This window comes from Capricornis sumatraensis, chromosome 10 (genome assembly GCF_032405125.1).
Source record: "Capricornis sumatraensis isolate serow.1 chromosome 10, serow.2, whole genome shotgun sequence".
In the NCBI taxonomy this organism is placed as follows: Eukaryota; Metazoa; Chordata; class Mammalia; order Artiodactyla; family Bovidae; genus Capricornis; species Capricornis sumatraensis.
The window spans coordinates 71,345,179-71,371,025 of NC_091078.1; positions in this window are offsets into that span (position 1 = coordinate 71,345,179).

Sequence of the window (25,847 nt, forward strand, 5' to 3'; positions counted from 1 at the left end):
TTTAAAATACACAAGGATTATTTTCATGATTCTTTATAGCACTCCCATCCCTTATTCTAGTTCATTCTTGATTCATCCCAGTATCTTTCTTGCTTAAGTTAAACTCAGGCAAGTTTTCATTTTTTGCAACCACAAGAATCTTTAGGAAAATGGACATCTTTTCCTTAGATAAGACTTATTTTTCTGCTCTATAAATTATACTTTTCCCCCTATGGATAGAGATATGTATATGCTCACACACACACACTTGCTCAATGTTCAAAGTATATGTAAAATAATTTTTTAAATTTATTTATTTTTAATTGAAGGATGATTGCTTTACAGTGTTGTGTTGCTTTCCACCATACATCAACATGAATCAGCCATAGGTACACATATGTCCCCTCCTTCTTGAACCTCCCTCCCATCTCCCACATCCAACCCCATCCCACCCTCTCTAGGTTATCAAAGAGTCCTATTTGAGTTCCCTGAGTCATACAGCAAATTTCCAATACCCATCTATTTTACATATGGTATTATATATGTTTCCATGCCACTCTCTCCATTTATCATAGGGGCTGAAAGGCTTGGCAACATTTAGAATATATATAATCAATTTAAGGGATTATTGTAATAATTGGAATGAAGAAGAGACTAAAAGCCAAAGTTTTCTTTTCTTTTTCTTTTTTTTCTGTCATGGGATGTGGTTTGGTATGGTGATAAAAGGAGACAGATTTTGGAGGAAATTGGCAGTGATATTAAAATAATAATTTGTACTCATCTACAAAAATCTTTATAAAACTTTACCTTGTGAGTGAAACTTGTGCTTTTTTCTGCCTCCATCCTTAAGGCAAACAGCTCCTGAGTCTGCTATCCAGAAGAACGCTTAGCTTCTTGACATTGTCCCATTCTCTCAAGAGAGTCCCAACAGGCAGAAGAGGAAGGTAAGAGTTGTTAACACTCCAGGCACATAATATATAATCAACAGTATGTTGTGGATTAACAATTAAATAAGCAAATCAAGTTGCTGTTTACTATAAATCTTTTATTCTGAATTTGATGTCATAGGACATTTTTTCCTGAGCTTTTAAGCACCAGCACTTTCATTTACAAAACATAAAATTGCTGTATTTTAAAATCACAGTTACTTACATAGGATCTTTTAGATCCCTGCTACCGGAGGTATGATCCAGAGATCAGTAGTATTTGCATCATCTGGGGATTTGTTGAAGTATAGGATCTCAAGCCCTAACTTTAACAGTCAAGTGTAAATTTGTATTTTAACAAAACTCCTGAGTAACCCAGTGCACATTACAGTTCAAGAAGCACTGGATTACATGATTATTTTTTTTGTGTTGTTTTGACATGGGTGGGGAAGCCTGGCGTACTGCAGTCCATGGACATACATGACACCATGGACACGACTGAGCAATTGGACTGACGTTATGAAATTGAATAACCCTAACCTTGATTTTTAAAAAAAGTTTTATTTTTCACTTATACTGCATTACTTGTTTCCTGTCACAGATAGTCATAACTAATCTACTATGCTAAATCACAGGAGTTGGTAATAAAATGAGATTGGCTATAAATCCAAACATTAATGAAAGTGATATTTGAAAATATCTTTTAAAGAGATAATGCTCAATTACAGGTGGTATTTAGATAGTTTTATGTTACAGGATTTATTTTCAGGAAAAGTATGATTCCTAAAATAAATGAATTCTAGAGATTGAGAAAGCTACCTTGTAGCTTTGTTATTATTACATTTGTCGATATTGGGATGTAACATTATTATTCAGAGACTATCAATTGGTTTTGAAGATTTTAAGATGTATACTCTATTGACAATATCTATTGATATTTTATTGAAAATTCAGATTTCTTGGTACCTCTTAATGTTAAACCCAAAAATATTCTGGCGCAACAGCTAATGCAGCTGGTGATACTTTATTGTTTTGAATCTGGAAGTCATAAGATATTTTCTTTCAGAATTAATGTTGCTTATCATGCTACATGACTGTTTATAACTTTAAGGGAAAATTGGTGTTTATATATCATTTAATTACAATGAATTGAAGTGTATATTTAATCAACTACATTGTATTAAAACTGAACTGAAGGTTTACAAGAAATTCTAGGTGAAATATTATTATTGACTTTGCAAACCAAACTCTAATTATACAGATGTCTCAATTATTTCTTTTACTGCAACAAATTAACTCTTTCTACTAAACTCTCTCAGGTTTGCTGAAGTAAAAATTCTTTTGGTAAATTTAAAGGGAATTTTACTACATCATATAAAATTTGCATTGACGTATAGTTGCTGTAAACTATATAAGTTACAGATGTATAACACAGTGATACACAATTTTTATAGGTTAAACTTCATTTATAGTTAATAAAATATTGGCTATATTTGCATTTTTCTGATGATTAGCATTGTTGAGCATCTTTTCATATGCCTGTTGACCATTAGTATGTTCTTTGAAAAATTGTCTATTCAGGTCTTTTGCCATTTTTAAAATGGGTTTGTTTTTTTTTAATGTGGAGTTCTATGAGCTGTTTATATATATTGGATATTAACCTTTTTGGTCATGTCATTAGCAGATATATTCTCACATTCAGTAAGCTGTCTTTTTGTTGAAGATTTGCTTTTCTGTACAAAAGCTCTTCAGTCTAATTAGGTCCTTATTTTTATTTTGGATTTTTGTTTTTCACTTTTACTTGCTTTAGGAGACACATCCAAAAAATATCACTATGATTCATGTTAAAAGAGTGCCGTGTTCTTCTGGGAGTTTTATGGTTTCCAGGCTTGATTTTATATTTTAATCCATTTTGAGTTTACTTTTGTATATGGTGAGAGAAAATGTTCTAATTCCATTCTTCTGCATGTACTTGTGCAGTTTTCCCAGCACCACTTACTGAAGAGACTGTATTTTCTCCATTTTATATTCTTGCCTGCTTTGTCATGGACTAACTGATCATAATCATGTGGGCTTATTTATGGTCTCTCTACTCTGTTCCGCTGATCCATGTGTTTGTTTTTGTGCCAGTACCAAACAGTGTTGATTACTGTAGCTTTGTATTATAGCCTGAATTCAAGGAATGTGATTCCTCCAGCTCTGTTCTTTACCAAGATTTTCTTTTTTTTTTTTACAATTCAAGGTCTTGTATTCTCACAAAAATTTTAAAGTGTCCTACTTCTGAGAAAAAATACCTTTGATATTTAATAGGGATTGCATTGAATCTGTAGATTGCCTTGAGTAGTATAATTATTTTAACAGTACTATTTCTTCCAATTCATGAAAACAGTGTTTCTTTTTTTCTTTTATTTGAAGGATAATAGCTTTACAGAATTTTGTTGTTTTCTGCCAAGTATCAACATGAATCAGCCATAGATCTACCAGTATATGTTTCTGTGTCATCTGAATTTATTTCATTACTGTCATAAAATTTTCCAAGTACAGTTCTTGAACCTGCTTTGGTTGCTTTATTCATAGGTATTTTTTTTTCCTTTTCAGTATGATTATAAATTGGGTTGTTTCCATAATTTCCCTTATTGACAGTTGATTGTTGGTGGTTATTATGTAGAAATTCAACAGATTCATATATATATTACTTCTCTATTCTGCAACTGTACCAAATTCATTGATTTCTAGTAGTTTTTGGTGGCGTCTTTAGGATTTTCTATGTATATTATATTATCATCTACAAACATTTTAAGTTTTACTCTGTCCTTTATAATTTGTAATTACCTTTTTGTCTGATAGCTGTGGCAAGGACTTCGAATATTATGTTGAAAAACAAGTAGCAAGAGTTGACCTCTTTGTCTTGTTTCTTAGAGGAGACACATGCAGCTTTTCACCATTCAGTATGTTAGCTGTGGATTTGATATCTGGCCTTTATTATGTTGAGGTATGTCCCCTCTTTGTCCACTTCCTGGAGAGTTTTTTTTATAAATGGATGCTAAGTTTTGTCGAAAGCTTTTTGCATCTGTTGAGATGATCATATGATTCTTATTCTTCAATTTCTAATGTGTTGTATCCACTGATTGACTTGTAGGTATGTAGATATTGAAAACTCCTTCAATCTCACATTTTATTTAGAAACAAAGAACCAATAGGTTCTCTGAACTTAAATTATTTTTCTCAACAAATATTTACTGATCCTTTACGAGAAGACTGTTGTTCTGAGTTTTGTGTGGGAAAGAAGCAAATCACAAAAAAACAGTTTCAGCATCACAAGCAGAATATATATTTATGTGTCCATCTTTGTGTGTGTGATCATCATTGAAAAGAAAGATTATTGATTATGTCTAATTATTTTTCATATGTTCCAGGCACTAGATATGATAGAAAGTATGTAATAGTAACAAGTAGGCCTCAGTAACCATTGACATTACATCAGCAACTTGGCTAAACATTTCAGTTTCATTATTTCTTTGATCTTAACAAAATTCCTATGAATTGGATATATGTAGTACTTCATTTTGCACATAAAAAAGCATGCTCTGCAGTGTTTTGGATATGCTGTTCAAGATCACAGAGATAATAAGTGTTCAATTCAGAAATAATAGCCAGTGTTCAGGGTGCTTGTGTGTGTTTATGAGGGTTCATTGTAAGCTTCTGATTATTGAATAACTCTAAACAAGCACCAGATAAATACACTTTCTAAATCAATAGGGTAAATTCATTCTGTGAATGCTGTTCTTACTGAGCAGCAAATGACTACTATCAAGGTGAAAGAAATGAGATTGAACAGTAATGCTTCTCATCATGCACAAGATCTCTATTTTCACCTCTTTTGAGAAAAAAGATTTACCATAGGCAATGCAGTCCACTAGTATAAGTTACTATCCTAGGATGGTATAAAAATTAGTTTTCCAAAGAGGATAGTGAATAAAAAGAAAGTTGAGTATGTGTATAATGTCTGTCAGGATGCAGCCAGACCCATTTTACATCATTCGCTTCTTCTTGGTCCTTTTCCCCAAAGGTCCAATAGTACAGGATATTTCTCTTTTTTTCCATTGTAGTTTTATGCTTTAAACTTTATTTTGTATTGAAGTATAGCTGATTATCAATGTTGTGATAATCTCAGGTAGACAGCAAAGGAATTCAATCATACAAGTACATGCATCCATTCTCTCTCAAGATCCCCTCCCACCCAGGCTGTCACATACCACTGAGCAGAGTTCCCTGTGCTATGCACTAGGTCCTTGTTGGTTATCCATTTTAAAGATAGCAGTGTGTACATGTCCATCCCAAACTCCCTATCTATTCCCCAATCCTTCCTCCTTCCCAACCTTAAATTCATTCTGAGTCTGAGTCTTTTTCTGTTTTGTAAATAAGTTCTTTTGCAGCATTTCTTTTTAGACTCTCCATATAAGGGGTGTCCTAGATATTTTTCATTCTGTGTGACTTACAGAAGTACAGAATATTTCTGAATGGTATTTTTCTGACTTGAGGATTCTTCTTGAAAAACTAGCAATACCCTTTCATGGCAAAGATAAGAGATGTCTGCCTGAGAGTAGCCAGTGGTACCAGATACTCAGGTTTTTTTCTGTTTTTCCACAGCAAAATTTTAATGGAGAAAATGGAAAGCATGTAAATTTGTTTGCCCCCTGAGTGCCTTTAAAGTAACTAATGTAAACTTTGGTTTACAATCATATGGCACCTGTTAAAACAGAGAGTGACTATTTTTATCTAGTTGGGTTACAGTTGGACTCCCCAAAGAGCCACAAAGAATGGGAATGTAGACCATCATTTTGGAGGTAGTTTCAACTGAAAGAACATTAGTGCTAGAAGTTAGAAGAAGAGTCTTTGTATCAAGGAATTAGAATCTTCTGCAAGGGTTCTGCATTAAAGACCCACTATTAACTCTGTTGTTGTGGTTATTGTTGTTAAGGAATGCAAAGACCATATTGATTTTTTCTTTTTTTATTGTAGTATAATGAAGTTATATTTGTTCTGATTTTATATTTGTAAATGTGAATCATCTCTACAACTCTGGACAGTTTAATACATTATACATTTAGACTTATTCATCCACTCTCCATCACCTCTTTTTAACACATTTGTAATTGGGAGGAACCAGTTCATTTAAACCAAATTAATCACATTCCGCCTGAATTAATATTTATTAGCATGATTTATATTGATGGCTACTTCACATTTTTTCTCTCTCCTCCTCTCCGTTTTTTAACCTGTTCATTAAGGCTCAGTTCAATTCAGCTCAATCATTCAGTCATGTCTGACTCTTTGCAACCCCATGGACTGTAGCACGCCACGCTTCCCTATCCATCACCAGCTCCTGGAGCTTGCTCAAACTCATGTCCATCCAACCATCTCATCCTCTGTCATCCCCTTCTCCTCCTGCCTTCAATCTTTCCCAGCATCAGGGTCTTTTCCAATGAGTCAATTCTTCGCATCAGGTGGCCCAAGTATTGGAGTTTCAGCTTTAGCATCAGTCCTTCCAATGACTATTCAGGATTGATTTCCTTTAGGATTGACTGGTTTGATCTCCTTTCAGTCCAAAGGACTCTCAAGAGTCTTCTCCAACACCATAGTTCAAAAGCATCAATGCTCTGTATGTTATTGTAAGAATAGAAACTAAAGAAAAAGAAAGGGAAAAATATCTCAGCCCAGGGCTCTGTGTTGAAGATATAAGAGCTAAGAAACAGTGCTGACATTTTTCCTGATAGAATAACAGATGTCTTAGTTAAACATATTCTTTTTAAATTAACAGGTTTATTTTGCTTCTGAGTGTTAATGAAATGATCTAAACTGTACTGTATATAATAAAGGTAAATAGTTGGAAATAGCCATGCCCATATTAATTCTCATCACAGAAATGATAAAGCCTAAAGGTCATTTCCAGAAAAACATATTTCTGCTTTATTGACTATGCCAAAACCTTTGACTGTGTGGATCACAACAAACTGTGGAAAATTCTGAAAGAGATGGGAATATCAGACCACCTAATCTGTCTCTTGAGAAATCTGTATGCAGGTCAGGAAGCAACAGTTAGAACTGGGCATGGAACAACAGACTGGTTCCAAACAGGAAAAGGAGTACGTCAAGGCTGAATATTGTCACCCTGCTTATTTAACTTATATGCAGAGTACATCATGAGAAACACTGGGCTGAATGAAAAACAAGCTAGAATCAAGATTGCTGGAATAAATATCAATCACCTCAGATATGCAGATGGCACCACCCTTATGGCAGAAAGTGAAGAACAACTAAAGAGCCTCTTAATGAAAGTGAAAGAGGAGAGTGAAAAAGTTGGCTTAAAGCTCAACATTCAGAAAACGAAGATCATGGCATCTGGTCCCATGACTTCATAGCAAATAGATGGGGAAACAGTGGCAACACTGGCTGACTTTATTTTGGGGGGTTTCCAAATCACTGCAGATGGTGACTGCAGCCATGAAATTAAAAAATGCTTACTCCTTGGAAGGAAAGTTATGACCAACCTAGACAGCATATTCAAAAGCAGAGAATTACTTTGCCAACAAAGGTCTGTCTAGTCAAGGCTATGGTTTTTTCCAGTAGTCATGTATGGATGTGAGAGTTGGACTATAAAGAAAGCTGAGTGCCAAAGAATTGATGCTTTTGAACTGTGATGTTGGAGAAGATTCTTGAGAGTCCCTTGGACTGCAAGGAGATCCAACCAGTCCATCCTAAAGGAAATCAGTCCTGAGTGTTCATTGGAAGGACTGATATTGAAGCTGAAACTTTAATACTTTGGCCACCTGATGCGAAAGACTGACTCATTTGTAAAGACCCTGATGCTTGGAAGGATTAGGGGCACAAGGAGAAGAGGATAACAGAGGATGAGATGGTTGGATGGCATCACCGACTCAATGGACATGAGTTTAGGTAAACTCTGGGAGTTGATGATGGACAAGGGAGGCCTGGTGTGCTGTGGTTCATGGGGTAACAAAGAGTCAGACATGAGCGACTGAACTGAACCGAACTAAAAGGTCAGTTATGGATTTGGGGCTTATTTAAGAACTGTACATTGCCAACTCAGATGCCATCCAGTGGTGTGCTAGAGACAGCTTTTTCAATATTTGTGTATGTACCGAACTCCATGTTTAGTGATGTCACATGGTTGACTAGAAATGGGTCATAAAAGGAGTATTTACACCATGGGAATTGGTAAATGCTGTAAATTAACCTGTTTTTTCCCCACCCATGGAGAAATTCTTAAGCATTTTCCAGTACAGCACTACACATGAGCATACAATTGCTTTTAACCAGTATCATCTATAGTGTATTGCTTTACAAATGCATGGTGTTATCCACAGGCTAACCACACATCCATCTGGATACACTGGACATTTTGGCACAATTTTGGACCTTAGTCAACATTTGCTGAGTGAATATATCACCATAAGAGGTAAAATAAAAGCCTTGCCTATTTGAATACAAAGTTCTGTACATACTTGTTAGAAATTGTAATGTACTAATTTATAATTATTTAGGCAAAATTTCATATAAAAGAAAAAAATATTAATAGGATTGGATTAAATATCCAGCTCACCTACTTGCTAAATAGACCACTTATTCAAATTCTATACTCTACAGTTTCTCATATAAAAGTAGAGACAATAATAACCACAGGTTTATTGTAAAGATTCTAATATGAAGTATTTGTTACATAACGTGCTTAAAGTTGGCAATAGATATTGCACATATAACAAAGTCAACAATAATTATTCTTATTTTAAATATAATCATCTGAGGCTAAGTAACTTTTTTAAGTAATATGTAATGAGATTTAGAAAAAAAAAAAACATGATTTTCAGCTATGGATTCATTGGTAATTCCTTTAACTGTGCTGGAAATAAATCTCAATGAATAGAATCTTTCATGAAGATTCTATGAAGATTTCATGAAGGCTGAGAATTCATAAAGATCTAGCCAAAGCATTTTCTTTACCAAATAGTAAAATTCATTTTCAATTATCCAGCTAAAATTGGCAGTAAAATTTACCTAAATAAGAAGCTTAAGTTAATAGTATATTTCTAAGATCACAAGGAAACAAATCTCCAGAAATCTGAGAACTGGGACATAGGCCTCTCCTGGCCTTTATCCTCTAGAGAAATAGTGGAATGAATGGTGATGCAATAATTTTGTTATAACTCTGGTTTTCAAACATAATATGCAGAACAGTCAGTAGAGAAACCTGTGGCAAAAATGCAGATTATTGATATCCATTTTACTGACTCACTACCCAGGGAGGAAAGATAGGGAATAAAAGGAGAAGGAGAAGACAGAGGGAAGAAACAGAGAGAGGGAGGAAAGAGAGGAATGGATAAGAGAAAAGAGATGGGAAGAAGGAAAGTAGGAAGAATATTTTTGGAAAAGATTAATATTTACCTCTTAATGCCTTCTAATATTCTAAAGTTTCAACACTGGGCTTGTATACTTTTTTTTTTTTAGAGTTCTGATATTTGCAAAAAAGATCAGAAGTTTGTATCGATGTAATTTAGGTAGATTTATAACTTAGAGTAAGTCATCTTACTGGAAGTGGTATCATAAGTCAGAATGATATTAAGTCAAAACTGATTTTCTCAATGGAACAATGGTATAGTCCAGAGCAACTTCCCAGACACATCATGAGATGAGAACAAGCATCCTCTTTCATCAACTGCCAGTGATAGATGTATACAACATAAAGCTTTCTCAAGGGATATAAATTTACTTAGCTGTAATTCAGTCATCAATAATATAAAATTGCACTTGATAGGATACTGCATCTCAGTGTAGTGGGTTAGAGTTATTATGTTCTTCATAATCCATATCCTATTATTAATGCAACAAGGCATAAATAAAAGAAAGCCATTGGTGTCCTGGAAATTCACAGGATTGTACTTCTTGTTCCAAACATTCTTTTTCTTTTGGTAGCTATGGTATGATTACAATTTTCTAATAATCATCTTGACTTGTGGGTATCTTTCTTGATGCCTTTTTTTCATAGTATAAATGTTAATAGACCAAATTACCAGCACTGAACCTCAATTTATTGGCCTTTCTGCTAAACTGCAAACAAGTTCTTTGTTTTTTTAAAAAAAATTAGTGTTATCAACAGTAATAATCAACATTGATAATGTCTCAAGACTAGCAGATATGCATCACCTGCATTGGATGAGTACAAACTACCTTGAAAGTGCACATGTTGATATATTTGCATATTTGTCCTCAAATTTTCAGTATTGGATTCTTTTTACAAATACTTTTCATGAGATTAAATATTTAAGTTTCAATACGGGTCAGATTTAAATGCAATTTGGGCTGAATTTTGTCTCCATAGAATCAAAAATTCTACTTTCTTAAAAGGATTGCTTTTAAGAATAATAGATGCACAGATCCAAAATTGCTTCAGTGAACCACCTTTCAACACATTAAATTTTCAATATAAGTATGATTATAGATTAAGGCAATTGGCGTTATAGAAAAAAAAATGGATTAACTTATATCAGCTGGGATCCAGTAAGGCTATAGTAATTATTCTAACAAGTTTAAACAGATAATTCAGTATAGGGGCTTGATGACCCAAGTGACGTAAAAACTTACAAATCAAAAAGAGAATGGGGATGCAGCACAATTTGAAAGTGAAAGTGTTACTCACTCAGTCATGTCAGATTCTTTGTGACTGTAGCCCACCAGGCTCACTGTAACCTGCTAGGCTCCTTTGTTCATGGAGTCCTCCAGAGAAGAGTACTGGGGTGGGTAGCCATTCCCTTCTCCAGGGGATCTTCCCAACCCAAGGATCTAACCTGGGTCTCCCTCACTGTGGACAGATTCTTTACTATCTGAGCCACCAGGGAAGCTCAGTTTAGTAACACTTCCCAGGTGGCCCTATGCTGTGCTGTGCTTAGTCACTCAGTCATGTCTGACTCTTTGCATCCCGATGGACTGCAACCGGCCAGCCTCCTGTATCCATGGGGATTCTCCAGGCAAGAATACTGGAGTGTGTTGCCATGCCCTCAGGAATCTTCCTACCCCAGGGATCAAAACCAGGTCTCCCACATTGCATGCCAGATGGCACTAGTGAAGTGGTAAAGAACCCACCTGCCAAATGCAGGAGACATAAGAGATGCGGCTTCAATCCCTGGTCTAGAAGATGCCCTGGAGAAGGTCATGACAACCCACTCCAGTATTCTTGCCTGGAGAATCCCATGGACACAGAAGCCTGGAGGGCTAGAGTCCAAACGGTCATAAAGAGTCAGACATGACTGAAGAGACTTAGCATGCACACACACGCAACTAAGCTACCATTCCTGAGCCCCAAAAGAAAAGGACTGTATCAAATCCCAGGGAGCTGTCCAGCAGATAGCCTGACAAGAGCTTCAACTACCCAGAAATGCAGACATTGCCCACAGACATTCCATGGCAGAGCAAGAGAGGAACAAAGACCCTAATTTCTATCTGCCTGGGAAAGGTTCTTTGCTGAATATGTCGAATGCATCTGAGATTAAATAGAAAAGGAACAGCTCAGATAAATATCTTCATATGTATTCTTTATAAAGTTATCTTCATGAAAGATTCCAAGCTCACTCAAATGATGCTATTGCACAGTATATTTTTACATTTCCATTTGTAGAGATTTTACTACTCTCGGAAGAAAATCTGTCTTCCCCAGAGCCCATGAATAGCATAAGTTCACTTATGTCCTGGCTTACTGTTATAATTACTGCACACGACAACATGCCTGTAATTTGCCTGTGCTGCAAAATGTGAATCACCAGATGTTGATTGCTAGGAAATGAGATCTGTCTGTGCTAGCAAGTTTTAAGAGCTTTCCCATTAAGGAAGTGAAGGATGATGTAGTTCTGAGTGTATATATTATCATAAAACTCATTTTGTGATAGCCAAATAGGAATTCTGAACACTCTTTATTATTTTTAAACGATTAACCTTTAATGGGGCTGTATATCAAGAGTTTTAAGTCCAGTTAGTGGTAGCACAGAGAGAGTTAAGATTTATTGAGTACCTACTATGAGCTGAGCACTATATAGGAACTTTGTAAACATTACCTTACAGTGTTATGAGATAGATATTCTGTTTAATGTGATCTAATATCCATTGTCTCTTCCCTACAAATCTGTATCACAAATATTTTGAACTCACCTGTGGCTTTATTTTAGGTGACTTAAACTTATTTGTCTCCTTTTCCCACTTACTTTTAGTTCATTCATTTGTGTATTTTTGTGAACAACTTTTATACTTTGAGGGAACAAGACAAGCTTTATGTAAATAAATACCTTTTAATTGAAATAGAATTGTGGATTCTAATGTTAAACTGTGAATTTAGAATATAGACTATTATACTAAGCATTGTTCTCTAATGCTAACTACCAGACAGAGAATGACTCTGGGATATTTTTGTGTTTCTCCAATTAAGCTAACTTGAATCTATATCCAATGATACACCACACATACATTTCTGTAGTAGTAACCAATTTTTCTTTTGTTTTTGATCCTTGTAAGTATACATGCCTGTTTTTGTTTTTGTTTTTAATGTGTTTTTCCAACTTGCTTTTTTCTGGGTCCTTGCTTAAGAATGAGATTTGATTGACTTTAATGTTACAGTCTTTTTCATTTCACTGTAACACTTTTAGTTTGAAAAGACTCTGTCCCTTACTACTAAGAAGGATTAACAAAGATTAAGTTTATTAATTTTTTCCATATTTTTTGTTTTGCTGTAACTTTTCTGTAATTCTATTGCATCCTTCAGTCTATGAAACAATAAATACAAGTTGTAGGATAAAAGAATCTTCTGAATACCACTGGGATATTTCATACCACAGAAGTCTGACAATTCTGACAACTCCCCTCACATAGTTTTTAATAAAGTAGGTCTCTAATTTTCGTCTTCTTTTGTCTTAGAAAAACAAGTTTGTTAGTAATGTCAGCATGGTCTCTCAACAATTCTTGTCAGTGAAAAATGTCTGTTGCTAGTAACACTAAAAATCATTCACTGGGGACCTATGCAGATGACAGTGAGATTTACTGCCTGAGTCTTAACAATTAGTTTACTTGTTAAAATAACTTGGCTTGGGAGCATACTAACAAACAAACAACTTCTGAGAGCTATTTTGCTTTGGTAATTTTGTGTTGTTAAAATCATGTGGAGAAGCAGGCATTTCTGCAACCTATGGAACAATGAGATAGCATGTGTAAAGCTAAGCTGATACCTTGAGGTAATTCTCCTTTGTGAACTAACAATATTCAGTAATCAGCTATAGCGAATGTGTCTCCATGATAATATATTCTTGTCTTGAACACAGTAATTTTTTTTCTGTTAACATATTCCTTTCAGCACTTATATCTCTACCTACCACTCAATTATATATGCATGGGTTCATGTTTTCACATTGTGTATTGTATTCACACCTTTTTCTACACTTGTAACACTTAATCCAACAGTGTATTATTTATCTCTGTCAAGCATGGTGTTCATACGGATACAGGCTTATCTAAGAACTTCCCAAACACCACATAATCACAAGTCGATGAATCCAGTGGTTTTTGTATACATCTGACAAAATTGCTGTTCATTTCAATGGAAGGAAAGGTCAGTCAAACAGCTTTTTAAAAATCTAATTGAGTGTGTGATTGACTTCTCCATTGAGCTTGGTCAAAATACCACTCAATGGAAAGAGAATTGTGGAGACAAATATACTAAAATAGTCCATTTGGAAAAGCATTTTTCAATTGGCAGGTGAAGCTCCTCTTTGCAGATACTCAGTGCAAGGTCATAGTCTGGTATGTCCATGTGACTGAGGTCTTGTTTTTGAACTTAGTATGCTCTGCCTATTTAAAAATTTACAGCTGGGTATCGACCAAAATGACATCTTGATGAGAGGAGAGATTGTGCTACTCTCTCCTTCATGCTTCCCATGTTAGTCTTTTCACAGTCAGGAGACCTGGGACTCTGCAATTTCAAAGTTGAATGTCTTAGTGGCTTCTTTGAAACATGACACTGACTTGCTTTTCCTAGAAGTAGGAAATAGACCCAGGGATACTTACCCTGCGGTTAAGTTCAAGGTCAAGCCCATGCTGCTTGCCACATGCTGCTGCCGCTGCTAAGTCACTTCAGTCGTGTCTGACTCTGTGTGACCTCATAGACGGCAGCCCACCAGGCTCCCCCGTCCCTGAGATTCTCCAGGCAAGAACACTGGAGTGGATTGCCATTTCCCTCTCCAACGCATGAAAGTGAAAAGAGAAAGTGAAGTCGCTCAGTCGTGTCCGACTCTTCATGACCCCATGAACTGCAGCCCACCAGGCTCCTCCATCCATGCAATTTTCCAGGCAAGAGTACTGGAGTGGGTTGCCATTGCCTTCTCCGGCTTGCCACATAACACGCCAATAAACTGAGAGACAGGTGGGGCAAGAAATTGCGACTTTATTTGCAAAGCCAGCAGACCAAGAAGATGATGGACTAGTGTCCCAAATAACCATCTTATCCAAATTAGAAATCAGGTTTTTGTCTTTTGTTCTTTTAATACTGAAAGGGGAGGGAGTGTGACTTTGGTATAGGAATCCTTTGCTCTTGAAGCTGTCCAAGTATTAGATCTGGTCACAATGTTTCAGTAAACCTCCTACAAGACTGTTATTTTCCATTCTGCAACTTTGTATAAGGGTCAGATCCTTGAGAATGGGCTATCATGTTTATTTCATGCTCTAACCAGCATTCTTTTACAAAGGTGCAGAACCAGCCTGACTAAGCACAGGCAACAGATCACAAGGGTTGGAGCTAAAGGAATAGACCTAATATGGAGTTAGGTTTTTTCCTTCTCTGTTACACCATCTCTTCCTGTCTTTGGACAAACACTACTGTGGCAACTCATGGTGGTTCTTACAAGTTCTTAGAGCTTACTTTTTTTTAACCTCATGAAAGTAAAATTTCTAGAACTTTTGGTAATATATCATCACCAAAAGTGAATGAAGGAAGAAAATAACTTACCTGTGTAATTTAGTAATATTCTTCTTCTTTCTAATTGAGGATTAAATCTTTTGTAACCTCCTTAAACTTTTGTTACCTTTCTCATTTAAAGTGACAAGTTAAATGCTAATGCAATTGATAGGGGTGAGCAACTGGTCAATGACCAGCCTGATCAGACTGCATAATGTAGCTGAAATTACTAAAATATGCAGGCCCATTGTAATTTTGACAGAAAACAGTTTTCTACGGGCCTTTATATCTCCCTAGGTGATATTAAAAGCCAAGAATGTTTTAAGTACCACATTTCTTTCAAAGAAAGTTGGGAGAATTCAGCAACCTTAACTTCAAGCTAAAAATATGTGCATAAATTTCTAAGTATCATGAGATTTTTACCTGTGTCTATTTTGAATGGAAAATTTGATGGTAAATTATGTTGAAAACATGAATACAGCCCCAATTGGGATGTCTTACGCTATGTTCCATGTTACCAAAATAGTTGACTTAACTACAGTTTCAGCTCTCCCCAAAATGGAAGCTTAAGCCAGTCATTCAGGAATTGCCTGATCAGTACTAATTAGGTAATCTTCCTGATAGACCCCTGCCATGCCCTAAGAAACAGTAAAACTTGCAGTCACCACCCACCTATTTTGTCTCCTGTAGGTTCTTTGTTCCTGCTCCCTTAGGCTTGTAAAACTTTTTCATTTTATCCATCTCATGGGAGCTCCTTTTTATCTGTTAGATTGAATGCTGCCTCATTCAAATAGATTTTTGCTTAAATAAGGCCTTAAAAATTTTAATATAAACTCAGTTTATCTTTTAACAAATATAATACTACAGTTAAAGATCCTTGTCCTCTTTGCACCCACAATCAAAAGGTAAGTTATGGTAACTAAGAGACTGCTTTTTCCACTTAGCTCTAGGTTTTCTAAGGCAAAATGAATTAGACGTTTTTAGTAGTTATTTGATGTAGGCATAGGCAGTGGGAGTGGGGGAAAATTGCATGCAAATTAGTGTGAGTCATTTAAAGACCTACGTTAACATTTATTTCAATTACTTTTGTTACTGAAAGTTATTGAAATAAATGTTGGTGGATCCAGGATGTTTGTAAATGGTTGGCATGATGAATGTACATCTGTTAGCATTTGATATCTGAAAGCTCATTTTGGGGGGCTATATCCTTTTTATATGTATTTGATGACCCTTGTTTTTTGCAGTATTGAACTAGATTGCTGTTAGCCTATATTGTACTTTTGTACATAAAGGAAAAAAAGGCCCCACTTGTGGTATATTCAGAATTTGCAAGAACCAGTACAAAATGAAAATGTGGAGTTTTTTAAAAAATTATTAATAATTTCAAGACAATGACATGGAACATTAAACCAAGTGCAGAACCCTTCTAAGTTCGGGTCTGCCCAACTGTTTAGGCTACATGCGCATGAAACTGGCCTTTTGTCAGTGCAGAAAAAGCTAGATTTTTTAATCACATTTGTCCTTTCATGGCCAGATCCTATCATTCAGGAAGAAAGTAGGGCCTTGTTAACTAGGCTGTGATGAATTCTCTCATCAATAAGAATGTGCACGCATGCGCTTTAGTTGTGTCTGACTCTGTACAACCCAATGGTCTGTATCCCACCAGGTTCTTCTGATACTAATGCCAGTTCATACTTTTAGATGGAATCTTTTTCTGGATAGTACTGGATGTAGGTTGGTAAGTGGTGAATGAGGCACTAAATAACTTTTCTTGCTCATTCAGTTAAGCACCTAGTCAAAATTAGGAATGGTCCATTTATTTGTGATCTGTTTTCATTTCTTAGTCATAAAGTAAGGGATAGTATACTTTAGTAGATTAGATGTGAGAAATATCTGAGTGTGAATTCAGACTACATCAGTTCTTAGTTGGAAATATTTAGCCAACGTATTTACATCATTAAGTTCCTCATCTGTAAAATGGGGAAAATATCTACAACCTAGAAAGTACAATTTTAACATGAAAAAAATTATCTTGCTTTTTCAATGATCCTCTCATTCACTAAGTAATATCTCTGATTATGATAAAATAAGATCAGGTTTTTTTCTGTTAGTGACAAAAAATGTGTATTAATGGCTATGATCTTTGATTAAGAACATCTTAAATTACCATAAATGATTCCTTATAAATCTGAAATACAATCTAAAAGTAAATTAGAATCCTATTTAGTGGGAGAAAAGGTTATGAAATCAGTGTGATAATATCAAACCTAAAATAATGGCATAAAGATTTTCTTTAATAATACTCTAATGGAAGCTTAAGTGGAAATTTTAATCATTTCCTCTGTGTGTGTGTTTTATAGATTTTTTTTGTTAAAATTGTGCATTTATTTAGATGACCAATAATTTAAATATACATCACCAAGGAAATTATGAGATGAATGAACAATTCAGTCAAAGGCAAATAACTAGTACTCTATGGAAAGAAAGCAAGAATTTAATCTGGAAAACTTTGAGTGTTAATCAGTTAAAATATTTACATTGTGCAAAATGATTTCCATACCAATGGGAATTTGGAGGTCTCAAAACAATTCTAACATTTCATCTCATTTCCTAATATATGTCATGTTGATGAGAGGCCAAAATTTCTTGTGATATCAAAAGATATAAATATCAATCGATAATTTTTTGCCAGCAAAACACATTTTAGAAGAGATGGTTTATTGGATATAGCACAGGATTTGGATCCAAACAGACCTTGTTCAAATTCCAGTTACCAACATTAAATATTTCTGTAACTTGGCAACTCATTGAAACTTGCTGACCCTAGATTCTTTATTTTAAAAATTAGGGTACTAACCCCCATTTTACAAAAATAAAGAATGGAGTGTGATATATGTAAGTGACCTTCCAATATGGTTCTTTCTTAATTGATTACTATTGATAGTTATTAACATGAATAATACTGGTAAAACACATATTATTTTTATATTTTCATCTTAGTTTTCTTTGTGAGTGGTTCAGTTCAGTTCATTTGATCAGTCTTGTCCAACTCTTTATGACCCCATGAATTGCAGCACGCCAGACCTCCCTGTCCATCACCAACTCCCAGAGTTCACCCAAACTCATGTCCACTGAGTCAGTGATGCCATCCAGCCATCTCATCCTCTGTCATCCCCTTCTTCTCCTGCCCTCAATCTTTCCCAGCATCAGGGTCTTTCCAAACGAGTCAGCTCTTCTCATCAGGTTCCATAGTAAAATGCTTTGCTTTCTTCAAAACCAACAACAAAACTTTGACCGGTTAGCTCCATAGTAAAGAACTGCTAGAAAAAGATATATTCTATTCAACAATTAAGCATTCTCTTTTAGATCAGGATTGAAAATTCAGATGCCTATAAAACAAGACAGAGCATGCCCTGGAATATCTTCTTATGAAATATGGCACTATATTTTTTTGAACGAGACACACATTGTCTGCATGTGAAACTTAGACAAGTATTTTCCATTTCACCAAAATACATTCTCTGTTTTTGTAAATTCAGAAACTTCTTTCTTACATTTAACAGTTATAGACTCAAAAGTATTTTTTCTCTTAACTCTAAGCTAAAACAACTATATAAGTATAATGATAAATAACCAGATTTATTATAACTATCTCAGTGTGAGGCATCAACATGATATAGCAGTGACTATTACAAATGGAAAAGTTTATTCCCCATCCAAAAGGACAGCTACAGTTTACCCTTACCTAGTAGTGGTAACTAGTAGTTACTAGTTACTACTAGTAGTAGTTACTAGCAGTGGGATATGGCCCAATATTGCTAGATGATTTTATCTTTCAAGAAAGCTTAAAATTCCATTTCTTGTGAAATTTAAAAAACTGGACACTACTGCATATTTTGGCATGACTACTAGCATTATGTAGACAAAGCCAAACATTTCATGGACTGATTACACATAATAGTTCACCATTTTACATTACCTGCTTTAAGTAGGTAGCATATCTTTGTTAAGAGATCTGTAATTAAACCTCCCGAAAGTATGACTGCATAGCCAGTTGGTTGGACTAATAGTCCAGCAACCATTGCTACCTATAGGATGGAGTAGGAATGAAAATTTTAGTATATACTTTCTTATTTCTGGATAGAGACCCTAGCATAAGTACGTCAATTCTCAACTATATTGAGAAAAATAGTTAATGATTATTGGACAACTGAAAAGACTTAGAGACCTATGACCCACTTACTACCAGTTCCAATGCAAATCTTGTCTTTTTTCTTCATTACAAGCTCCTCCATATGCTACCCTCACTTTCAAAATTAGAAACAGGTGAAAAAAAATGGAGGAGTCCAAATATAGCACCAGTTACTTTCTGATAATAGTTTTGACTTGCTTTCCTAATTAGCCTGACTATATCTAGGTTTCTGTGATTAACTGACTGGCTAAAATTAGTCAAAATAGTAGTGATTAATGCATCCTTTAGGCCTTTCCTGATCACAAGGAATAAAAATAATACCTGCTTTCATTTCTGAAAGAAATGAAGCTGTCTTGCAAAGATACATGATGAGGTAAGGAAGACAAGAATGGGCTTCAGCAGCCAAGAAGTAATGCTGGACAGAGGAACAGAATGTTGTTCCTGTGGTTCAGAAAGAAAGGTCTATCAGCACCACTGGTGAGTCAGCACCTCTTTTAAGCATTTGCCTCCTGAAACAGGTATTCAGGTCTCCTCCCTGGGGTTATGCTAACCCTGTTAGTGTCTCTGCTTTACTCTCAATATGTTTATATGTTATTATTGAATTTTTCTATGTTTTTCTTTCTGTCTCTTTAATTACTACTGCACTACTGGCTTCCAGTGACCCATAACTTCCACTTGTTTCATGGTTTTAGCCGCTTACCCCTTGACTCAAGCTCCTACAGAGGGACGATCTTATGGAGCCTGTCAATCACCATCCAATTTATATGGTCGTGTTCTCAGTAGAGTTTTTCAGATCAGTCGTTGCTTATCCTGCATCCCACCAATCTGTGGACAGATACCTCAAGAGCAGGTCTCCTTTCTGGTCTAATGGTTTGTTGCCAAGGCTGGTGGGGTCACATGGTGTGAAGTGCAGATACTCGCCTATAAGGAAGTCCTCCCACGATCGATGAGATCATGACAGAACCTCTGAGGCTTCTCAGAAAGATATAGTCTAGTTTGTAGCATCCTGGGTGCCCAGAACAAATCATGAACTTACCCCTACACCCTCAGCATAACTACAGATTGCCAAAAATATTCAATAATTCAAACACAACTTCAACTCAGTAAAACAATGTATTATTCAGTGTTCAGTTCAGGAGTCATATGACTTCTAAATTTAAAGGGGTTCACAAAATCTGTTCTGCCCTTAAGTTTTTGAGAATTTTTGATGCTGAAATATTATTAAAGTTTTGTAAAGTTTTAAGACAGGGTTATGCAGATTCAAACTGCATTCCACAAAGCTCATACACATGAAAGTGCACTGATATCCTGAACTTGGCAAGTCTGAAACTGCTTGTGCCCATAATTCTGAAAACTGGATTAGTAAAATATCACATCAGCTATTGGGAGGGGTTTATATAAAGTTTCCTTTCTGATTGATAGGTAACTGCAGTATCTGTCCTGAATGGTTGATTTCTAATTAGCTATAAAATTCTAGAGCTAGGGAATGAATTATGCAAAGATTGAGATAGAGTATTGTTTGAAATAGACAATAGAACTTGAGGATAAATAATGCCTCTCAAGCATTCATTTCTCCATTTTGGTCTATGTCTATAGCTACAAGTTTCTATTCCTTTCAATGTGATGTGGAGTTCAGGGGTCTGAAAAAATATTTTAAATTCTGAACCTTTATATTTGTGAAGCCATCTGATTTCTTATTCAAATCCAAAATCCTATGTTGATAATGAGGTCCATTTCCCCCTTTAGAAGGGGAGTTGCTTCTCATATATTTCCATTGCTTCTCATATATTTAGGTCACGTGCACACACGTGCACTTAATGCACACCATACAAGAAGCAAAAAATTGAAATTTTCTGATTACAAATGATTAAATATTCCTTAAAATAATTTTTTTTCGACTCAAATGTTACTCTAGTAAGTTTCTGTATTGAAACTCGTCTATGGTTCTTAGGAAGCTTAGCAAAAAGTTATAGTTAGGGGAAAAAAGAACAAAAGAACTGTCATTTTGTGATCTCTATAGATTATATTAACATAAACCAATATTAACAGAAGGGCTACTGACTTTTCATGTATTTTTCTTCCACTTTACTTTGATCTTCAGTCAACTTTGAACATAATAAAAATGATCAATTTTGTGTAAACCCTAAAACTCAAAGAGAACTTTTTTTGATTTTTCCTTCTAAAAAATTGCCGTAACAAATATATGAAATCTAATATCCTAACAGATTTTTAAATACATTTTTAACTTGAAGGCCATTATTGTATAGCAATGATGTTGTTGAACAAGCTTTTCATTTTGTATCACTTCAACTTTATACCCATTGAATATAAAATTCTGATATCTCACTCCCCTCTTCACTGAGCAACCACCATCTACTTTATGCTTTGATAACTTCGACTGCTTGAGATAGCTCATATGAGTGGAATCATGCAATATTTATTCTGCTGTGATTGGCTTACTTTCCTTAGCATAATGTCTTCAAGCTTCATCCATGGTGTAGCATATTACTGAAGTTCTATATTTTATGCTTGAATAATATTCCACTGTAAATGCGTATAAGTCACACTTTTAATCTGTTCATCCATTGTAGGACATTTAGTATGTCAACTTCTTGGTTCTTGGGAATAATGCTGCAATGCACATGGGAGAACAGATACCTCTTTTAGAACCTGCTTATATTTTTTGGACAGATAACCAGAGATGAGATTGTTGGATCATATGGTATAGTTCTATTTTTAATTTTTTGATGAACCTTTATGTCGTGCTTCATTGTGCATGTACTATTTTATATTCCAAAGAACATTGCACAAGAATTACAGTATCTCCACAGCCAACCCTTACTTCTTGTTTCTGTTTTGTTTTGTTTTAATAAACAGACAAGCATCTTAAAGGATGAGTTGTAATATCTCATTGTGCTTTTTTGATTTACATTTCCCTGGTCTATTCATATATCTGTTGGCTGTTTGGATGCCTTCTTTGGAAAAATGTCTACTTTTTTCCCCATTTTTAATGGATTATATTTTTGTTAGTGTGGTCTAAGAATTTATTATGTGTTTGAATATTAACTCCTTATTAGATATATGACTTGCTAATATTTTCTCCTACTCTGCTAGTTATGTTTTCAGTCTATTGTTTTCTTTGCTGTAAAGAAGCTGTTAGTCTGGTGCAGTTCCACTTGGCTATTTTTGCTTCTATTGATTGTGATTTTGATGTCATATAAAGGAAATCACTCCCAAGAGCAATGTCACAAAGCTTTTCTCCTATGTCTCCTTCTATTAGCTTTTGAGTTGGTTCAATTTTGTGTAGGGTTTAATTTAAAAAACCAGCTTTACTCTTTTGTTTGTGCATGTCCAGTTTTCCCAATAATATTTGTTGACAAGACTGTTTTTCCCTATTGAGCATTCATGGCACCATTGTCAAAGATTCAGTTCAGTTCAGTCACTCAGTCGTGTCCGACTATTTGTGACCCCATGAATCGTAGCACGCCAGGCCTCCCTGTCCATCACCAACTCCCGGAGTTCACTCAGACTCACGTCCATCGAGTCAGTGACGCCATCCAGCCATCTCATCCTCTGTCGTCCCCTTCTCCTCCTGCCCCCAATCCCTCCCAGCGTCAGAGTCTTTTCCAATGAGTCAACTCTTTGCATGAGGTGGCCAAAGTTCTGTATATACATAGGACTGTTTGGGAACTCTCTCTTCTCTTCTGTTTATACAAATGTCAGTCTTAATGCAATGCAAGACATGAATTATTGTAACTTTATAATATGTTTTGAAATAAAGAAGTGTGGGATTTCCAGCTTTGTCTTCCTTCTCATGGTCGTTCTGTTGTTTGTTTGTTTGTTTGTTTGTTTTCTGTAGTTCCATGTGAATTTTAGGATGAACTATACTATTTCTATAAAAGATACCATTAAGGTTTTGATAGGAATTGAATCTGTAAATCACTTCAGAAAGTAAGGACCATCTTTTTAACAATATAAAGTTTTCTAATCCATCAACATGGAACATCTTTCCATTGATTTGTATCTTTCATTTTTTCAGCATTTTATAGCTTTCAGTGTACAGGTCTTTTGCTTGCTTGGTTAAGGTTATTCTGAAGTATCTTACTATTTATAATGCTATTGTATAAGAAATTGTTTTCTGAATTTACTTTCCAGATTATTGTTAGTATACAGGCATGTAAACGATTTTTGTTAATTTTTTAGGATGCAACTTTGCTGAATTTATTTTTAACAATTTTCTGTTTTGTTGTGGAATCTTTAGAGTTTATATACATAAGTCATATCAGCTCTAAATAGAGATAATTTACTTCTTCCTTTCTGATTTGGGTGTCTTTTGTCTCTCTCTCTGACCTAATTCCTCTGGCTAGAGTATCTATTACTATATTGAATGGAAATGATGAGAGTCATGGTTATTGCTTTGTTGTTGATCTTAAAAGCTTTCAAGGTTTTATTGTTGGATATAATGTTAGGTTTGGGTTTTTTTAATATGACCTTAATTATTTGAGGTACTTTTCTTCTCTTCCCAGTTTTATGTTTTTTAATCATAATCATAAAGTGATATTGAATGCTGTCAAATGCTTTAATACATCTATTGATAATATCATAAAGTTTTATTCTTTTTCTCTGTCAACTTGGTGTAACACATTGGTCAATAATTATATGTTGCACTATCCTTGCATTCCAGGGATAAATCCAAGTTGATCATGTTTTATGATCATTTACTGCACTCTTAAATTGAGTTTGCTGTATTAGGTTGAGGATTGTTACATTAATGTTCATAAGGAATATTGCTTTGGAGTTTTATTTTCTTATACTATCTTTGTTTGGCTCTGGCATCAAGGTAATATTGGCCTCATAAGTTTGGGAATGTTCCCTCCTCTATTATTTTGGAAGAGTTTAAGAAGGAATGACATTAACTTTTCTTTAAATGTTTGGTGGACTTCACCAATGAAGCCATCCAGCCCTGGCTTTTCTTTGTTTGCTGCTGCTGCTGCTGTCACTTCCGGCGTGTCGGACTCTGTGCGACCCCATAGACGGCAGCCCACCAGGCTCCTCCATCCCTGGGATTCCCCAGGCAGGAACACTGGAGTGGGTTGCCATTTGCTTCTCCAATGCAGGAAAGTGAAAAGGGAAAGGGAAGTTGCTCAGTCGTGACCGACTCTTCACGACCCCATGGACTGCAGCCCACCAGGCTCCTCCGTCCATGGGATTTTCCAGGCAAGAGTACTGGAGTGGGGTGCCAGTGCCTTCTCCATTTCTTTGTTTAGAGATTGTTAATTAGTGGTTCAGTCTCCTTAGTAGAACTGTTCGGTTTTCTCTTCTTTGTGGTTCAGTCTTCATAGGTTCTGTTTCTAGATATTCATCCATTTCTTCTATATTTTTTAATGTATCACCATAAAATCATTTATAGCAGTCACTTGTAATCCTTTTTTACTATTGTGGCATGAGCTATGATAGCTCCCCTTTGATTTCTGATTTTGTTTATTGGAATCTTTACGTTTTTCTTCGTCTATCTAAAGATAGGTCAGGTTTGTTCATCTTTTCATAAAAATCAGCTCTTTTCTCAATTTTTGTAATTCTGTAATTTGCTTGTTCCTATCTCAATCTTTATTATTTCCTTCCTTCCACTAACTTAGGAATGTTCTTAAATCATATCCATAGGTATACTCCTGGCTTTCTAAACTCTATAACAACTTTATAGTTTTTTCATACTTTCTCGAACTGTTTCCAAAGTCACAACAATTCACTGAGCCTTTATTATCTTTCTAGTGTACCTCCTTTTTACTTGAAAAGTCAGTCATATTCTGTTACCTCAAACCAAGAACCATGATATTTTTGAACAACAACTGCAAATTAGATCTTTACCTGTATTAAACTCTGTTGTTGAGGTAGATTGATGACATTAATGGCTCAATTCTTTGCTTCCCATTGTATGCACATCCTTTGTAATGTAATCCTAGAGTTATTCTCCAAAAGAGTATATTCCCTACCACAAGAAATTTATTTTGCCTAGTGGTATTTGATGGAAGTGATGGTGTGCCAGTTCCAAACCTAGGCATCAGGAGACTTTGAGTGCTTCTATTTGGTTTCCTGACTTCTGAGAACATTCCCAGAGCTTCTCCTGATCCTGTGTGATAGATGGCAGGTACATGGAACAGAACTGAGTCACCTGAAATTCAGCCCAGATGAGGTCCTTACATGAGCCCAGGCTACATCAGCTAAATGCCTTAAACATAAGAAAGTAAATTCTTATTGTGATATGCCAAAATATGTTGCCATCTTACACAGCAAAAATAACCAATTCAGTTATATTGTGTTATTCACCCCAAATTTTGAAATGAGATACAGAGGCTTGAAAAAATTAAGCAGTTGTTACATAAAAGTTAAATAGCTGATAAATAGAAGAACCAGGATTAAAAATTGACATTGAGTGCTAAAAAGTACATGGTATTCCACTATTCTATGAGAAATCTAATGTAGCAGTATTTTTACATGTTCACTAGCCAACATTTAGAATGGTATCCAGCAAGAGATATTAAATTTATCTTTTTATGATTTGAGGTCTTTTCTGTGACTATGAATCTAAGCAGCTCCTCTTTTATTCATGCTATAAATAAGAAACAACTATAGGAAATATCTGATTTTGACTTTTTATCAGACATAGCTTTCAATCTTGGTTTTAAAGTTGTATATGACACATCATTGAGCATTACTGCCTCAAATCGCGTGATGCTTGAAATGAATA